Here is an 18,035-nt window from a genome sequence, read left to right as displayed (position 1 = left end):
ATTTTCATTGTTTTAACGGTCAGAATTATATTTGTTTAAACTATCAAGAACTCTACAACTACTAAAAATAACATCACAATAATCTTAATTACTTTATGAGTTAATTATAAAAATATATATAACATAAATACACAAATATTTAGTATTATGAAATTATATAAAATATGACATTGTTATACAAGATTATATTTATTTTTATAATTTTTATAATTTTTATATTTTATTTTAATTAACAATTTTTTATAATTGCAGCAAATTATATTACATTAATAAAATTTTATTAATTTTATTTAATATATTTGTAATTGTAAAAAAATAATTATATATTAATAACGTCCTCAGATAGAGATAGGTATTATTAAATTAATATTTTTTTAAATGCTTCGATAAAATTAAATTTTATGTGTTTAATATGTATATTAATATTTTTTATATATGTAAGCTTGAATTCTAGTAGCACAATTTCTCAGGAAAAACTGTCTGTTAACAATGCAGATCAGATTTAGATAAATTGTAGAGCTTTTTGAACTTTAAGTAAAAGCAATGCCAATGTATAAAGGGGGGTTTTTATACGGCACGTGTCGAGAAAACATGAAAATAAGTTGTCACTGTAATACAACGACTACTTTTTCACCATGACGTTCTGAAAAGCAAGCTTTTGCGAGAGCCAATATTCATCTCCTTACTCCCTTTTTGCTCCGAGCCTTTTGCGTCTCTCTCCCTCCTTCTCACCCCCTCTTTCTCGTCGTACCTTTATCCTCTGACACGTCCGAAAAGTAGACCACGAAAGGATTGTTCCGCTTCCGAGTTTCCAGTAACGACACGGAATTCGCCTGGCAGAAAGGAGGATATCCGCTTACAAGGCAATATCGGAGGTATTGCGAAATTTAAAGGGGAAATAGAACCAAGGATCCTCTCCCAAGCACGCATTAATGGAGTACGTCGCACCTGCGACTCTCCCGCAGGAACAAATACTGTACTAATTAATTGTAATTTATACCGTGCCGAAAGCATCATCGTCTTGAAAGCAGCAATCGCGAAAAGAAATACTTGAACATTTAACAATCTCTCAACCAAATAAAAAGAAGAAAATTTTTATAATTTTTATATTTTATTTTAATTAACAATTTTTTATAATTGCAACAAATTATATTACATTAATAAAATTTTATTAATTTTATTTAATATATTTGTAATTGTAAAAAAATAATTATATATTAATAACGTCCTCAGATAGAGATAGGTATTATTAAATTAATATTTTTTTAAATGCTTCGATGAAATTAAATTTTATGTGTTTAATATGTATATTAATATTTTTTTATATATGTAAGCTTGAATTCTAGTAGCACAATTTCTCAGGAAAATGATACTTTTCTTATTTTATGTTTAATATAAGAACCCAGTTCTTTATTAGGAGCTTTATTACGATTTGATGAATCATTTGTAGGTTTTGTGGGTTATTACCAAAAGAAAAGACGCGCGTGCGTCTTATTTCGGGACCCAGAGTTTATTTTAACAAAGGCGTGCATTATTGCGAGAGAAGGTCAACCGAAATCACAGGAAGGTAAGGGAAAAGTCTTTGTTCCCGCAGGTAACGCTTTCTCACAGATATATACATTATTTTCTCTCCTCGATTCATCTCAATTTACATTAAGAGATTCGAACTGTCAAAGTAGTTTGTTCGACAATGAAACTGAAATTGTATACCGCGTGCGCACACTTCCATCAAATTACGCCAGACGTGTATTTAATTAATCATTCTCTCATAACTTTACGCATTATGTGTTTATTTGGTACATTTGCAATCGCATTACTAAATTAAATATCCATTAATGAACTAATTTGAATAAATATTAATAATTGAAATTTTTCAGCGTAATTGAGAGAGAAATTTCCATTATGAATGTAAATTAATATAATACTCAATTTTTTTTTTTTATTTTCAACGAATTTTATATAATCAGGCAAAACATGATTCTGTTTGTATTTCTTTGAATTTGAGAAACGATACGGAGAAAAATTCCGTAAAATTTTATAAAAAATTATCGAGATAAATATCTTAAAGTAACTGTTAACTTAAATAACCGAAAACTATAATAGTGTTTCTGCAACACGATGCATTTATGGTTCAAAGGTTGCGAAAATGTTTGAAAAAACAACGTCACTATTATCGGTTCAATTGGTCAATGCTAACGTTATTGCAGTATAACTGCAATGTCCCTGTTGTACTACAGTCAATGTTGTTTTTCGCAAACTACCTCTCCAACGACTATCCCAACAAATATCAGCAAACAATGGATAAATACGCCAAGTCGGACAGCGATGTCCGATAATGGGCAGAAAGAGAGCGTAAGAGATCGTAAAACGTGGAGTGATGACCAAGTGCGATATAAAAGAACCGGAACCAGCTCTCTCCGATTGTGGAAGAGCTGGAAGTGACAAGGACCGGCGAAGGATCGTCGACAGATGGCAAACAGATAAATGAAACTTGTTCGCCGGCTATTATATGGCGGTTTGTTTTTTTCCTCTAGAGTCCTCCGCTTCGTCTCATTTCCGGTATCGTTTCCTCGTTTTGCACAACGAAAAACCATTCCGCGAAGCAAAATTATTTTATGTTTTGAAGAAATAAAACGAGTAAAATGCAATTTGTTTGAGCGCTCGAGCTGTACGAAGCCAAATAAAATTCTAATTTATTTTTTCCTTCTCAACAACGAGTTTTCTTCGAGTATGGATTTGCGATTAATAAAGACATTAAGGGCCGGTTGTTCCAACTTTTGGTAAGTTTTACCCGTTTGTAAGTTGGACAAATCGACCCTAAGGGAAGGAAGTATTTGAATATGTATATTTTTATATAACATACGCGGATAAAGCGAATTCGTTTTAACAAAGATACAAATTGCTCGTCACGATTAATAAATATGTTGCCTGGATCCACACAAACTATTGCTTTCCAGACCGTTGGGCATCGCGTTGCATCGAAAATTTCATTCCCGGGTGTACGGGTGAAAAAAAAAAACGAGACGCTTTATCTGAACACGCCGATCCGGCAAAAAGCACGATCGCATTGAAACCGAGTGCGATAAAATTTCGAATAAAATTAACAATTTGTTTCGTGCTCGTTTGATATTAATACATCGATCGTGTATATTTTCAATATCACTTTGACTTATTGATTAGGAGGAAAAAAATTTTCATGCATTATTCGACTGCATGTAATATTGAATACATGTATAATATAGCTATCTGCACGCATATTATGATTAATTGATAAGAAATATATATGTGCATGAGTTTTTCAAATTTACACGCTCGAGTTACACACGAATAATTTATATCACGCGGAAAATTAAAGCCAGCGTAAAAGGATAGGCAAAACTTTGGCAAGAAAATTTTGCAATTTAAAAAAGAAATTTTAATTAACGAGCGCATCATACAATTTTCATTTGAATATATTTTTTAAATTAATTTTTAATTTGATGACAGACTAATCCCGCGTAGGCGATTAATAATTGCGGAGAATAGCAAGAGAAAATTCCGTATTTCTCGCAATGCGAAGAGCACAATTATTATTAAATTACTCGTTTCATATTATCTAGTAATCACATTTACACGAAAACTCTAATTTGCGTTTATCAGAATAGTGGAAACACATGCATCTCGAACACTTGTACCCCGAAGCGAAATTTCTCAAACTTTGATAGCCAACAGTTCTGCATTTATTATAACTAATGGAAAGTTGACAAAACTTTTCTCCTAGCTAGCCATTTACACGAGTTTCACTTGATATTGTACTCTTCGCGAACGCGAATTTATTAATATCCGTTCCAAAAATACGGTATAAAATAATATAAAATATGTAAGGAAGGACTGGCGAAAAGTTCTTGTAACAAAGAAGAAGCAGTTGCTTAATTTTATTTCCGTCCAACACATCGGAGGATGAATAATATATATTTAAATAGATTTTAATTAATATTCATAAATATTCCCTAGATTTCTCACAAATGTTAAATTCAATTCGCATCTTCCCGATGCAAATAACTGAAAGAGAAATCCTTCGGAGAGTTCGCCAATTGTTTCCAGCATCTATATTTTAGATCGTGGAATATTCTTTAAGAGGCTAAGCTTCGACATCGTAAGAGAAGGGAAAAAAAACAAGCAAAGGAAAGAACCTGTCTGGAATAAAGGTCAAAGAGCTGAATTTCGAGGATGCTTGGATGGCATTGTAAATCGCTATGAATTGAAATTACTCCGCGACTTTCTATCGCATAATTTACCGGATGCGACTGACTTCGTCGGGACGGAATTATTCGTCGAAATTTTTTTGGAAATATGCGCAAATTTGCGTGACGGGATATATATCGCTCCCCTGCGTGTCAGAGTGAAATTACCCGAACCCACCCTTCATTAAATTCACGGATCGTATACATTCTTCGCGATTTTATAGTCCATAATTTGCGCCTATTGCTACTAGCGTGAGTAATCAGTTTTCCAACAAGCTAGAGAGCTTTACGTAGTATATTAATTTAAATTTGCATCGCATTATTTTTTCTTATGTAATCCAATTACTTGCGATCTCTTATTTTTGAACGTCTTAAATATGCGAAAATAATATTCTACGCCATTACGATGAAATATATTTTAAATTTAAGACTTGTGCAAAAAAAAAATAGAAATTTACATCATATGTATGGAATATTAATTTGCAATCTTCTGGAAAAGCATTAAGCTGTAAGCTTGGATTTACAATCCCGATGACCGCATTAATGCTTTAGTAAACGAGACTGTATATACATATATCCCGGGGAGGATTTCGATAGGAGGAGATAATCACGTAGATTATGTTGTGATCTCGTACGCCTCTTGATATGAGTATACTCATTCATTCTGTGGTGTGAGTACAAACTACACGTTGATATTTCTTCCGAATACGCACGAGCTTATTAATGATCCGTAGTACAACAGGTGGATCACGATAGATCACTCTCGCGACAAGCCTGCGTGCGTAACAATTACTCATCGTGTTTCCGGTGATAAATAACGCGCCATCAAGCAACGTGGCGATTTCACACGTGCGCCATACCGTAATGACGTCTTTCTTCGCGCGTGTATTTTCATTCCGAGGAAAAAAATATTCTCTCTCGAAAAAAAAAGATACAACCCCCGAGAGCATTTTGATGACGGAGCGCTTTTTCGGGATTGAACGAAGAAACTTTTACATATTTTATTTGTATTAATGTGACGGCATACATTCGCTGAACTAGATGAAAATTAAGAATAAAAAATTCTATTTTTTCGTGCGCGAGTTATTGTAAAAATGTGAAGATTTTTATTTGCTCTTGCTTTTTTTATTCTTTCAACCAATAAACAAAATTCACAAGTAGAAAGAGAATGATTGAAATCGCGCACGAAATAAACGAAAGACAAAATATGAACAATTTTTATATACCTATATATTTTTTTCTTTTAAAATAAATTATTTCTAAGAAAAAATACTAACAGAAAATCAATTACTGCGATTGTATAATATATGTATTATCGGCAATTTTAATGCCATTTCATGTCATAAATATCGACACTTTTAAACATGTTGTGCGTAGTGCATTCTTTACATTCGCAGTGCATTTTCGAACTCGCATTGCTGTACTTTAAAAATGCCTTTTGAAAGTTGTCGAAAGTTGCTGTAAATGACAGTCCTCGTATTTAGGAAACTGTAAAATTTTATTTTCTATGACAACTATGCTAAACATTACCTAATATGATAAATGATTATTTCTCTCTTATATCAATGTCAAGAAAATTACAAACAAAAATTTAAAGTACTTCCTTTTTCATAAGATAATATTTTTGTCCGGTCAGGTTAAAAGAGTTAACTAGTTAAAGCAGTCATACATACACATGAAGAAAGCAAAATCAACATAAAACTGCTATATTGTTTTTGTGCATCGCTCGTTTCCGGGAGAGTTTCGTACATATCGTATTACGATAAAAGCATTTTCCTTCACCAGTCACGCAAGTAGAGCATTTCAATATTTTCCTTTGCGACTTTTCTTTTTTACCCTCTTGACCTCCGCGCACTTAAACTTTTGCGTTCGTTTTACTTTCATTAATATTTCCCGCTCTTATTCAACGACACTCATATTTTGCTCCGCCTCTAGCAATCGCAATTAGTGACTGACATAACGCGCAATTTCAACGACAATTATGGCGTCGCAAACGTACCAGAAACCTACCATATTAATTAATATTCTAAAATCACGGAAAATCCAAAATTTATAGGTATTATATTCACCCTACTTCCCAAATAATTTACGATTCTTTAATTATTTCTCCAAAATTAATTATCTCTGACAATCTTATCTCTAAATCGATGGCTATATATAAATCAAGAAATAAAGATAGTCTTTTCATTATTCCTGTCTTTTTATCATTTTCGACAGCATATTAGTTAATCAGCTGTATTTCTTTTCTTATTTATTTAATATATAATTATATATAAACGCAATTAGTATTTGTATGTCATAAAATTTATATTTTATATATACGTAGTTTTACGGTAACATTATAAACATTATTTTTTATTAAGTTAGCATCAACTTTTTTTCTTTGATATAAAAAAGTTGAAATTGGAAAGTTGAATTACAAAATTATTTAACATATAGAATTAAAAGACATTAATAAATTTAAAGTAAAATGAAATTATCTTTCTACACAATGTAAAGAGACTCTATTTTATATGTAACAAATTTGATTTAAATAATCGAAACTTGCAAAGGAAAAGCAACATATGGTATGTAAAAGATTTTCATTAAGAACGCCTTTAAATTTGCCAAAAAGGAAATGTTGAGAATTGCATGAGAATCTTAAAATCGATTAGAAGACGAATACAAGATATAAGTAAATTGGATACGATTAAATTTTCTCGTTAACACGGATCTAACGCGTCATTGGATAAATTAGTAATTACATTAGATAATCTGGGTTAACGAGAAGGTAATGCCAAACTAAAGAAAGGACGGTGTCGTAAAATGTGTCTTTCCCTCTCCACGTGTTAATGGAAAGAGAATTAGGAAAACAAAATTTTCTTACAAGGGGGAGTATTTCTTTTATAGAAGCGGAGAGAAAAAAAGGCACTCATAATAATAAAGTAGGTAGCTAACGATTTTACTCGAATATTTTTGCGATTAATCTGTATAAAAGAAAGCATAGCGTAAGGAAAATGGTATCGAAATTACAGAGAAGAAAAAAACATAGCATCCATGTTTTTACTCGAATCAAGGCGAGGTGCTTTCCCGAGGGAAATTTCTGCGATAAAATCGCGATCGCGAGAAAAGCCGTTTTGTTTTCCGCGTGTATTTGTTTCAATGATTATATAAAAATACTGCGTACGATAAATTATAAAGTTTACTGCTACTTCATCTCTTAAAAAATTGCAGGATAAAATTTGCACCGAGTCTTAAATTGAACTTTCCGAGAAACAAGGGAGAGATTCGTCGGAGATACAATGTCGTTTACGCTGCAAAAACAAGTTTCAGAAAATCTGCGAAGAAAGTCCTGAAATGATAAAGATGAGAGAGAGACAGGAAAAAGGAAACGAGAAGATTTAAAGAGTGAACGTACAGAGTATGAATGAGTAAAAGTTCGATGAATTCGATTGAATCCATTCGCGGCTCTCTCTTACGCATTATCTCTATTATTCTCCAATAATCCGTCTTCTGAAGAAAGAAGATAGAAGAGAGTATAATTTATCTTGTCGAAAAATAATATATTGTCAGCGCGTGTTCGCGTTTGTTCGTACACGTTCGCTCCCTCGCGCAAAGAAATTAAATTTGCGAAAAAATCCTGCTTCCTCTCTTTGATCAACGAGAAACCACGCCCGCTTTAAAGTCCGGGTGCTCCATATATTTTCCGACAAACACAAGCCGTAACAAAATAAAGTCCAAGTATCACAAAACGCGATCGCGTTTATTAAATAGCGGTTTCGCCGTTGCTATAAGAGTAGATCTCGTCCGAGCTGTGCGGAATTTAATATTTCCGGCATGCGCATATCCGGCTGACAATATCCTCCTCGTTAAGTTTTACTCAGAATCCGATGAGAGAATGAGAAAAATGTCACAAGTAACGACAGTAGAAGAGGCAGAGAGAGGACAAAAGAAAAAAACATCTCTCTCTTTCTCTCGCTTTACAAACTTGAGAAAAATTACCGCGGATGTTTGTTTACAGATTTTCTCATGGGAAAATACGGCCTGTATTCCAAGCTACGCGCGCATAAATTTTATAACGCATATTCCTTTCATGCAGATTTGAATAAATGCGAAGTGCACTACTACACTGCAATGCAATCGTTCACTGAAAATTTCACAGCTCATATATCATTATACTGTGAAATAGAATATTTTTATAAAATAACGTGATATATCTATTCACCATTTTTAGACTTACATTCAAATACGCGAAACACGAAGATAACTGATAACACTGTGCGTGGAAACGTTATACTTTTTGTTACAAATTTTATATATCGTGTATCTTTAGAAATTCAGGCTTAGGAACAAGGTACGTTGTTTAAAAATTCAAACGGTGTATAAAGTCTCAAAGTGCAAAGAGCACTGTGCCAGGTAACATTTCGCATACTTTATCGGAAAAAATGTCCTGGTCGCCTGGGTTGAACAACGGCGGCGACCAGGTATACACGTTTTCCCGTGAACAGCTATAAATTTTCGCAACAGTTTACAACTTCGACCGCGCGGAGACGACAACTTCAAATCTACCACGACAAATTTTACGTTTCGCCGCATTAACTTTTCTCGGGTTTGACGATCTCCTACCTCATTTAATATATTTATCGCGAGCGCGAAGAAATATTGTACTTCTTGCGCGCGATAAATATTTTGAATTTCAGCGATATGGGACACACGGCTTCTACAAAGTAACGTTATACGCTGTGACTTAATAATTTGTCAAGGAAGACTCGTTAACATTCCAAACTAGTTGTTTCGCCAAGTTGGACGCGAGTTATTTTCATGGCAAGAAACTTTTCTGCTGTAACTCGCGGAAATATCTGTAGCGAGGAATGCCAGAATCAAAAGAGTTCTGTCGTCCGACTGCAAATATTAACGCAAGAAAACGCTTTTGCGCTTGGAATTGTTTCATTAAAATATTTCTTCGGGAGATCCGTAAAAGTAAATTCGTCCTAATTGTAACATCGGGATTAATTCCTAAGGTAGAGATAAGGTGAGATAAGAGCAGTAAAATACCGGCGCATTTGCAGATAGCAATCAACATGCCAGCTAATCTATAATCCAATAATGCGTATTATCCGCGCAATCGATTAGTCGCAAACTCGATAATCCATCGTGTATTTCAAATATTTACGAGCGCAATTGAAACAAAAATTAGTTCCAAAAATTACGACTGCCGAATTATTTATTATTTTAATCACGCGATATACTTAATTACCACAAAGTTTGTAAGATGCAATTATTCGGTAGAAAAATGTATCTTCTTATTCAACGTAGAATTCGCGCAAAATAGTTAGCTACATAGAATCTTTTATATAAGTCTGATATTAGATTATATAATATATAATAAGTATATAAATAATAAATTTATAAGATTTATATAATATTATGAAATTAAATTTAAAAATACCATCTATTATAAAAATACTATATTTTTGGAAAAGAATATGCGATAGCATATTTATTCATAAATATGACGGGAGAGATGTTACATGACTTCTAATGTTATAATACATACGGGAAAAATAAAAGCTGTTAAAAATTGAGAATAAAAATCTTGTATTGTCCCGGAGATATCGTCGAAAAGGAAGTTTACTTACAACGCCGGATGCGTAATAGTAATTCAGTCTGGAATAAATTCAGTGAAGGTACCCATGCAAACTCGTAAAACAAGAAAAAAGGAAAGAAGTACATATCCAGAATATAAATTCAAGAATGTGCGATATGTGCGGCAAATTTTTCTTCTTTTTCGCACGAATTTTCTCGAACAGATAGCAAGATACAAGAAATCCAGCAAAAAATTAGAATATCGTGCTGTCGGATCGACGAGAAAAGAAGTCATCTCAACTTTTTACAATTCACCGTGTGCATTCCTCCCTCACAATTTGTCTTTATGTCTTCACGGCTATAAATCGTAAATTCTAAATCGTCCAATACGTCGCTTTAATTTTTTATGCTTTTCGCTTTAACTTTTTCATTCTAAATTTTATAACATAAATTTAAATGCGAACATTTATACGATTAATCAATTGCACTTTCCTTCGAAGCAAGATATAACGCGCCAGGAAAACCTTAATGCCTATTAAAGCCATTAAAATGGTTCGGGAAAACGTTTTACGAACCTAATGGATGTAGAATTTACGCTGAACTTACTCTCGTTCGAAGTCTAAATTTGTTGTACACGTATACACGTGGCTAATAATATTATGCGATTATAAAGCTGCTTATACAAGAAATAATACGAATTTAAATCCGACTACCAGCTATCCGACAACTTTCAAATTATAAATTTTTACTTTAATGAAATTTTAATTTAAAATCATATTAAATAATATATATTTTTCGAAATGAGAAAAATATCCAGCTTAATATAAAACCAGAGACCAGAAATCATAAATTATAGGTTTTATTTAGTTTTCGACATATTTGCTTGTATTGATTTAAAATGTAACATTCTATATATAATCATATATGTAAATATATAAATAATAATAAAGAAGCATGACATTTGCTTAGGAAGAGGCTGTCATACGGAAAATGGTGCGTTCAAAGTGTATACACAAACTCAATTTATCCCAAGATGACGTATCGTTTCATATATGCTCTTTCAGAGGATATTCGATTTTCTGATAGACGGTTTAATTATAAACATGGATTAATGTAAGTTTGTGAAAATTAGTGATAAAAATACGATTTTCATATAAAATATACAAAAAAATTATTAAATATAATAAAATTTTGTTCCAACAATTATTCTAATAAATGTAAAAAAGGCAAATTTCGATAAAATTTTACATTTACTTTCGGAGTAGATGAATGTACAACGTAAGATCTAGTGGGACGTAATTCCAATTGCAATAACGGAGTTGCAAAGCATTACGCATCCTACGAAATTGGCAAAGTTATTGTCAAACTTCCCGACAAGGGAAGCAACACACAATGTTAACTGATCACATGAATAAGTATCTCGACCATCATGTCGATCTGAACTCAGAAACTGCAGTTGTTGACATAAGTACAACAATTGACTCGTAAATTTGTAATTGCAAGGTTTTATGGTCTGCGTAAGTTCATTAATTTCTCGCTTGTACTTGAATTAAAAAATTTCTAAGTTGTTTTAATTTTTTTAACAATTATACTTTTATAAATTTATATAAAATTGTAATGCTACAATATTATATAAACTCGTGAAAGCTCTTGAAATAAATTAAATATACTACATATATAAATAAATAAAAAGTTGTCTATAAACATCATTTTGAAATAATAATAAATTATATGATAATCTTGGAATCACTTTTAACATTCGCAACATTGCGTTCAATCCCTTTAATCCATATCACAATATATTTACAAATTTTCTAAAAATCAGTTTTTCCGATATTAGATATACTAAATTGTAAAAATCAAGATCTCTGACAAGTTGAAATATTCTTAAATGATCTCATCCGTTTCGTAGTGTCTGCCTGCCGTTTAAAGGCTTGCGAGTCAACAGCTCTATCTGCATTTCCCACATTTTGGAATGCTGTCGAAATACGAGAGGTATGTATGGCCGCAGGAAGTTGTTCTCCATACTGTCTCAACATCGCGGAATGTCAAGGTATTTACATCGCTTGTGTATACGATCGTATACCGATCTCGAAACAAGAGTGGTGTTTGGTCCGGGTTTATATACCTCGCGACGCAACACTGACAGATCCGTAGTAAGCAACGTAATAGGTAGGTGCTACGTAGATTGTACGTGCTCTCGCATATATTTATGCACGTGCACGTACAGATGGGGATGTAAAGGGTGCGAATCTCAGCATGTCTCTAATTTATGTACACGAAAGACAAAGGCGCCTGTATAGACTAGATTAGAATGGCCATTTATGCCTGCCTCTCTCTGCCCATTCAATCGCGTTCGATACGAATTTAATCTCGAGAACGTCAATCAATCAATATACATAGATTTCGATCTCTATTCGATGGTCTTGAGACTCTAGAGAGCATTGTTGTTTTTCCTTCTTTCCTAACTGTTCAGCTTTTTATTCGCGAATATTAAGTAAATTCGATTTTGTAGCACTGTGGATAAAAGATCGATTTTCGAAGCAAAGAGAAAAACGCGGCCTCTCGTTCTTATATATGTTATATGTTTAAATATATCGATGAATTATAAAAATACACGTCGGTCAGATTTTATTTGATTCTAAAGTAGGTTACTTAATCCGCGTCATCTATCATACGTTCCATTAATTAGGGCAACCTCGATTACATTTGCGGATAAGCTGCGCGATTTATTCAGCCTACTCTCTCACCTTCTGCCACTTCCGCTCCACGCTCGTGATATCTTCCTATTGGATCACGAACACAAAACCTCATCTTTGTGCTCTTTAATTGTACCGCCATTGAAATTAGAATTATTTAGATTTGCTAATTCGCTACTTCTAAATTAGGAATCGTTAGGAAGGCCGTGGTCAAGGTTTAGCTAAATACTTTCTAGGTCGTGCAAGAGATCGATCTATTCTAATTGCAGGTTAGAGATGCAAAATGCTCTTTAATTACTTAGACCGGCAACGGTCTTGTAATTGATTCGCCTCCAACGTCATATATACAACGTCATACGACGAGACGTCACGGCTTCGTTAATATGCCAATGATATCCTTGTCACGCGGTAGCGGTTATCAATCGTAATTGCTTTTCGCGAGATTCTCATTAATATTTCCAGTGATGTCGGTCTATTAATTCTCCGTCTGTCGAAATCATCCGTTGTATCGTGGCCGCATACGCGCGATTCGTGTTATTTGCACATGCATGCCGCGTTCCTTTGAAGCTCGTGCTTCGGGACGTCACGTGAATGTAATTTCGTCCCGAAATCGACGGGATAAAACGACACGGAGAAATGCGATCGTGACGCGAAGTTTGGAATCTAAGATCTAAGCTACATTTTCTCGACTACGCGACGCGTCCTACGCGATACTCGAGAATAAAATTGTTTTTTTTTCTTTCCGTTTTTGTCTATTCAGAAATCAAGCAATGGAATTTTGTTTGTAATATCGCTATTTTTATATATGGAAAAAGAATATCGTAGAAAAATTAGAATCAAGCAATTGGAGATAGAAAATACAGTAAAAAAATATTGTAAAAAAGATATAGAATATCGGTATTAAATATTGTTAAAATATTGATAGAATATGTTTTCCGTAAAAAAAATCTTGTATATATAAAAAGATATCGTACAGTTTTCTCTGAACTCCTGTAAAATTTGTTGATGCAACCTAGCTGATAAAGAGCTAACAAAATTTTATTATGCCTTATTAAAGTCACGTTTTGCATATAACCAATTTGTTGTTTTTTAATCCCCGGAAAGATACGTCGATAAGCAATTTATTTTCAAATTTTCATTGGTTTAGTACAGGAAAACATTTTTCTGCGAAAATTGAACGAGAATTTTATCGATGCAAAAGATACAGCTTATTCCTCGGAAACAAGTAACAAGAACAATCTTCTTTAATGTAAATACCTAAGTGTATTTCCATAAGCCTTTAAAAAGCAAACAACTGCCCTTGAATTTTCAATGCGTTTTTTAAAGTTAGTAATGTTAAAGTTTTTCTTTGTCATAACAAATGGAACGATTTTACTCATGATAGAAATAAAACACTTTATCTGGTGTTGATTTTATTGACAAGATATATCTCAGATAAACCAATTGCCAATAAATATCCTTGCGGAAAAAACGTAAATAAATTTCATACTCTCCGAGAGCGAGATAATTAAATCACCACTTTTATTGGAAAAAGTATATAAAAGCGTGAGCTGCAGGCTATTTTTATCCCGGTACAAAATGTTGCTATAGAGACAATATCTATTCATCTTTGTTTCTGTGATCGACAACTCTTGCTTCCGGTCACGTCAGGGAGAAGCTCGCATATTTTATTACTTTAGCGCAAAAAAATCCAGGAAATGTATCGGAAGAGTTTAAATGCTTCATCTACTTAATAATTAACTAGTCATGATTCTTCATGTAGTACAAGAGAAGGGTGAAACATTCATAGATGACGAAATACTTCAAATAATAAAATATTTTGAAAATTATACATATTGTGTCAAAAAAATCTATACTATAAATATCAAGCAAAATTACTTTTAAATGTTTGTTTCATAATTTATATTTTTTTATATGTATATAAAAGATTAAAATTAAAATATCATCAACAAAATATTTTAAAATGCTAACTACTTTTCTCTTTCTAAAATTACTTTTACATTAATAAAGTTGTATGAATTTACACAAATTACATTATAATTATATGATCGTGAAAAAAGCTGATTTAAAAAACTTGTTAATTTTTTTCATATAACAATACATAAACAAATTATATCTACCAGAGAGATTTCCATTATAAAATAACGAAATTGTTCTTCAAAATTTTCTTCAAAATCTTCAAAAATTACTCCTAAATTTTATAATAATTCTTGAAAAGCCCTTATACAGCGCTTAAATAACTTTATTTCAGCTCGAAACAGTTTCTCGTAAAATTATACTTTTTTCCGATCAATCATGTTGCTCGCTTCGAAGAATCTGAGAATTGACTTTTTCTTTTATTCGTGAATTCCGTGAAATGAGATTTTTTTTATACAGGCGTGATCGACCTGCTTAGATAACAAGCACGTCGAAACTATTATTTTCTGGCAATCGTGAAATCTCGTAGGCTTTCGCCAACATGCTTCGGGAGAAGAGAAGACTACTTCTCTCTGCCAAACAGTTAACAGTGACTAAAACAATTTACTTCAACACGAGAAGATGTTGGACCAACAAAGCTGGATCAACATTTAAGATATCAACATTTCAAAATTCACTGTTTTGATAATTTGAAGAATTTTCGTATATTGTTAGAATATATAGTTTTATATCTCTTCAAAACATCTTGAAATTTTGCATTCTGATATAATTCATCGTTGAAGGTTAAACATACAAGACCCTATATTGCATAAATATTACTTAAATATACATAGAAGCAAGACGTTTATTTATGTGACGCTTTTGTCACATTGCCCTACAGATTCTTTGAATAAATTAGAATATCGTAAAAAGATATTGTTGCTTATTTTTCTCAATAATTTAATATCAATTTTTCGCTAAAAAAACAACATTTATTTTTCCCTCCTTGAATTTAGTCTGTTTCGCAATAGACGTAAGATAAGCAGATTCTCTCCTAAACGCAAAAAAAATTCTTCATGCGTCTTAAAAATCGTTTCTTCGAGATACGATAACGGCACCCTTATATTCCTTCCCCTACGCGATTATCATTCCCGGCTGACGCTCCTCTATACTTGAACGTAAGATCGCGCAGAGAGGATATACCCTCCTGAACGATTTATAGTAGCAATATTTGACAAGCCGCCGCGGCAAAAATAAGAATGACCTGAATCTTAAAAAGCAGACAAAAGTGATTAAAGAGAATCTCGCAGATAGATTAAGAACCTCAACTGGGACAAAAGAAAGTATTAAAGCCAAATCACAAATTGATTGTGTAATCAGACAATTCTTTTACAATTATTTTATAATAAAATATAAATCTTTCTAAGTACTCTGTATATCTTATTTTTGTGTAGTAATTTTTAGCTGATTAATTGATAAAACTTGATTATTGTATAATAATCGTGTTACACTTTAATTTTAACATTAGTTGTCTATCACAGTTAATGTGGTAGTCTCATAAAAAATAAAATTTTTATGTATAATAATTAAATGTTAATGTATTGCTAATTTATTGCCCTAATTTCGAATTTATTGTTCCTACCAATTAACAAGAAATTTGCATTAAAGATGAGAGTACTACTTAACATTATGCTAGCATTGTGCGATTTTCATTTATAGAATTTTCAATAATATTAAAATCGAAGCAAAAAGCAATTAATTGTATTGATATAATTTATTCTCTTAATATATTCGCGTAATTTATTCTCTCGCGATATGACTGCGGTTGGTTATCGATTATATTTTTAATCCTTTTTCACAAGTAATAAATATATGAAATTAAAATATTTCGACAGCAATTAATTCAAAAAATATTTTAAACCAATATTATATTATTAACTTTTTTTATTATTTATTATTATATAATTATAATATCTGTATTATAATAGTAATGCATCTATAAAAATTTAATATATTTTGGAAAATTTCTGATTGTGAGTAATAACAAAATATATCTGCGTATATTTAATTAATTAATACGAATATATTAAATAACCAATTAATTGTAAAACATTTACTTCTTATTTACGATTCGCTATTAATATTTGCTGAAAGTAAAAGTGTAATGTTAAATTAGTAATCCCATATATTTTTAATATGAATTTCCTGCTAATTGAGAATAACAATAAATTCGAGATTAAATCGGCCAATTAGTACAGTAGTTAATTATATCGTCCAAATATGATTTCTTGTTGTTAGAATGGGAATGTCAAGTGAATTGAGATCAGCTGGCCTTTGTGTGCGCGTATTATTCTGCATTATCTGCTTCTGACGTCCGGCAATATCGCAAATTCTCGATCATTTACCGTCCGCTATTATTACACCTGGATTTCGGCCAGTGGCCGCGTAACGTTGAGGTTTTCCCATTAACTTATAATGAGTGTCCACGCGATATATTGCGCGCCAAGCAAAAAGAACAAAAAGTAATGAAACCAAAAAAAATTCGAAGTATGTTTCTACAGTAAGGAATTTCAGAATATTTAAAAATGAATTACATAGATGAAACATTGCAAAAATTATGGTCGAATATTCGGCGATTTTTTTTTATCAAGAGAAAATGTATACTTTTTTATGTGCAGTTTATACGATTTCTTAAAAAATCAATATACGGAAAATAGTAAAATTAAAAACAGATTCTCCCGTATGTATTTTATAATGCTTTTTTACATAATTTTATTATGATATTTTTAGCATTACTGAGAAAAAGATACAGAACTGTAACTCAGACGACATCACATATATTATACATCGCACGTGGGAAAACTCACATTTTCGTCTCCTGGATAAAATACATAAAATAATAAAAGAAGTGATGACGAAGCTAATGCCACTTGAGGTCAAACATATGTGAGACACGTGCTGTACAATTTCCAATTTCCCTTTCTTCGTGATATCTAAGCGCGCGCATTTATATAAAATATTTTAATTTTTTCTAAATTAATAAATTATATTTAGCGGGATATTTTTGCTAAATAATACTATGTCTATATCACTGAATTATATTTTCAAGGACGGACTGTGAGTAAAACGTAGAAAAATATTCGATCTGTCACGACGTTATCTCCGTCTCGTCCGAATAATTTGAATTTCCCGAGGGTAACCGAGTAAATCCAACAATCTCGAACGCGAAGAAATTCGATTCTCGTGGAGATGCTCTCTGTGTGCCGCGGGTAACGGCACCCATTCCACATCTCCGACGAGGTGCGAATATCGCCAACTGATTCCCGCGCGTGCAAATCGCACGTTGAAATCAGAGGCTATATGTAGGGGCTATCGATTCCACTTTTCGCGGCGAGTAAACCGCGTATTCCAACGCGAGTGATGTAAAAATTGTTCGTTATTCGATCTTCCTCTTCCCTCATTTCGCGATATAACGAATCGTGTCAAAGTACTTGTCAGAGATGTAAATAACATATTTCGATTATTTGTCGCGTAACAAGACCTTCCCCCGATTATATTCTGCCGTTAATTTTGTTAATTATTTGCACAGCTGTCAAATGCAAGAACAAAAAAATTACATTCCTTCACTGTATATTAAATCTTCAATAAATTT

The 18,035-nt window shown here is 32.4% G+C and overlaps 2 protein-coding genes across 4 annotated transcripts in view; one reads left to right on the top strand and one right to left on the bottom strand.

Annotated features, from left to right (window-relative positions):
* LOC114938379 (uncharacterized) overlaps nt 1-18,035 on the top strand; it is a 36,137-nt gene that overhangs the window by 7,116 nt on the left and 10,986 nt on the right. The gene's annotated exons all lie outside the window — the stretch shown is intronic.
* The window catches only part of tyn (trynity), a 202,517-nt gene that overhangs the window by 174,814 nt on the left and 9,668 nt on the right, over nt 1-18,035 (bottom strand). The window lies entirely within an intron of this gene.

The sequence above is a fragment of the Nylanderia fulva genome, unplaced genomic scaffold (genome assembly GCF_048542155.1).
Source record: "Nylanderia fulva isolate GAGA-0341 unplaced genomic scaffold, ASM4854215v1 Scaffold17, whole genome shotgun sequence".
NCBI classification, from domain to species: Eukaryota; Metazoa; Arthropoda; class Insecta; order Hymenoptera; family Formicidae; genus Nylanderia; species Nylanderia fulva.
Note: the sequence above shows the minus strand (reverse complement) of the source record. Positions and strands in the feature narration are given on the sequence as shown.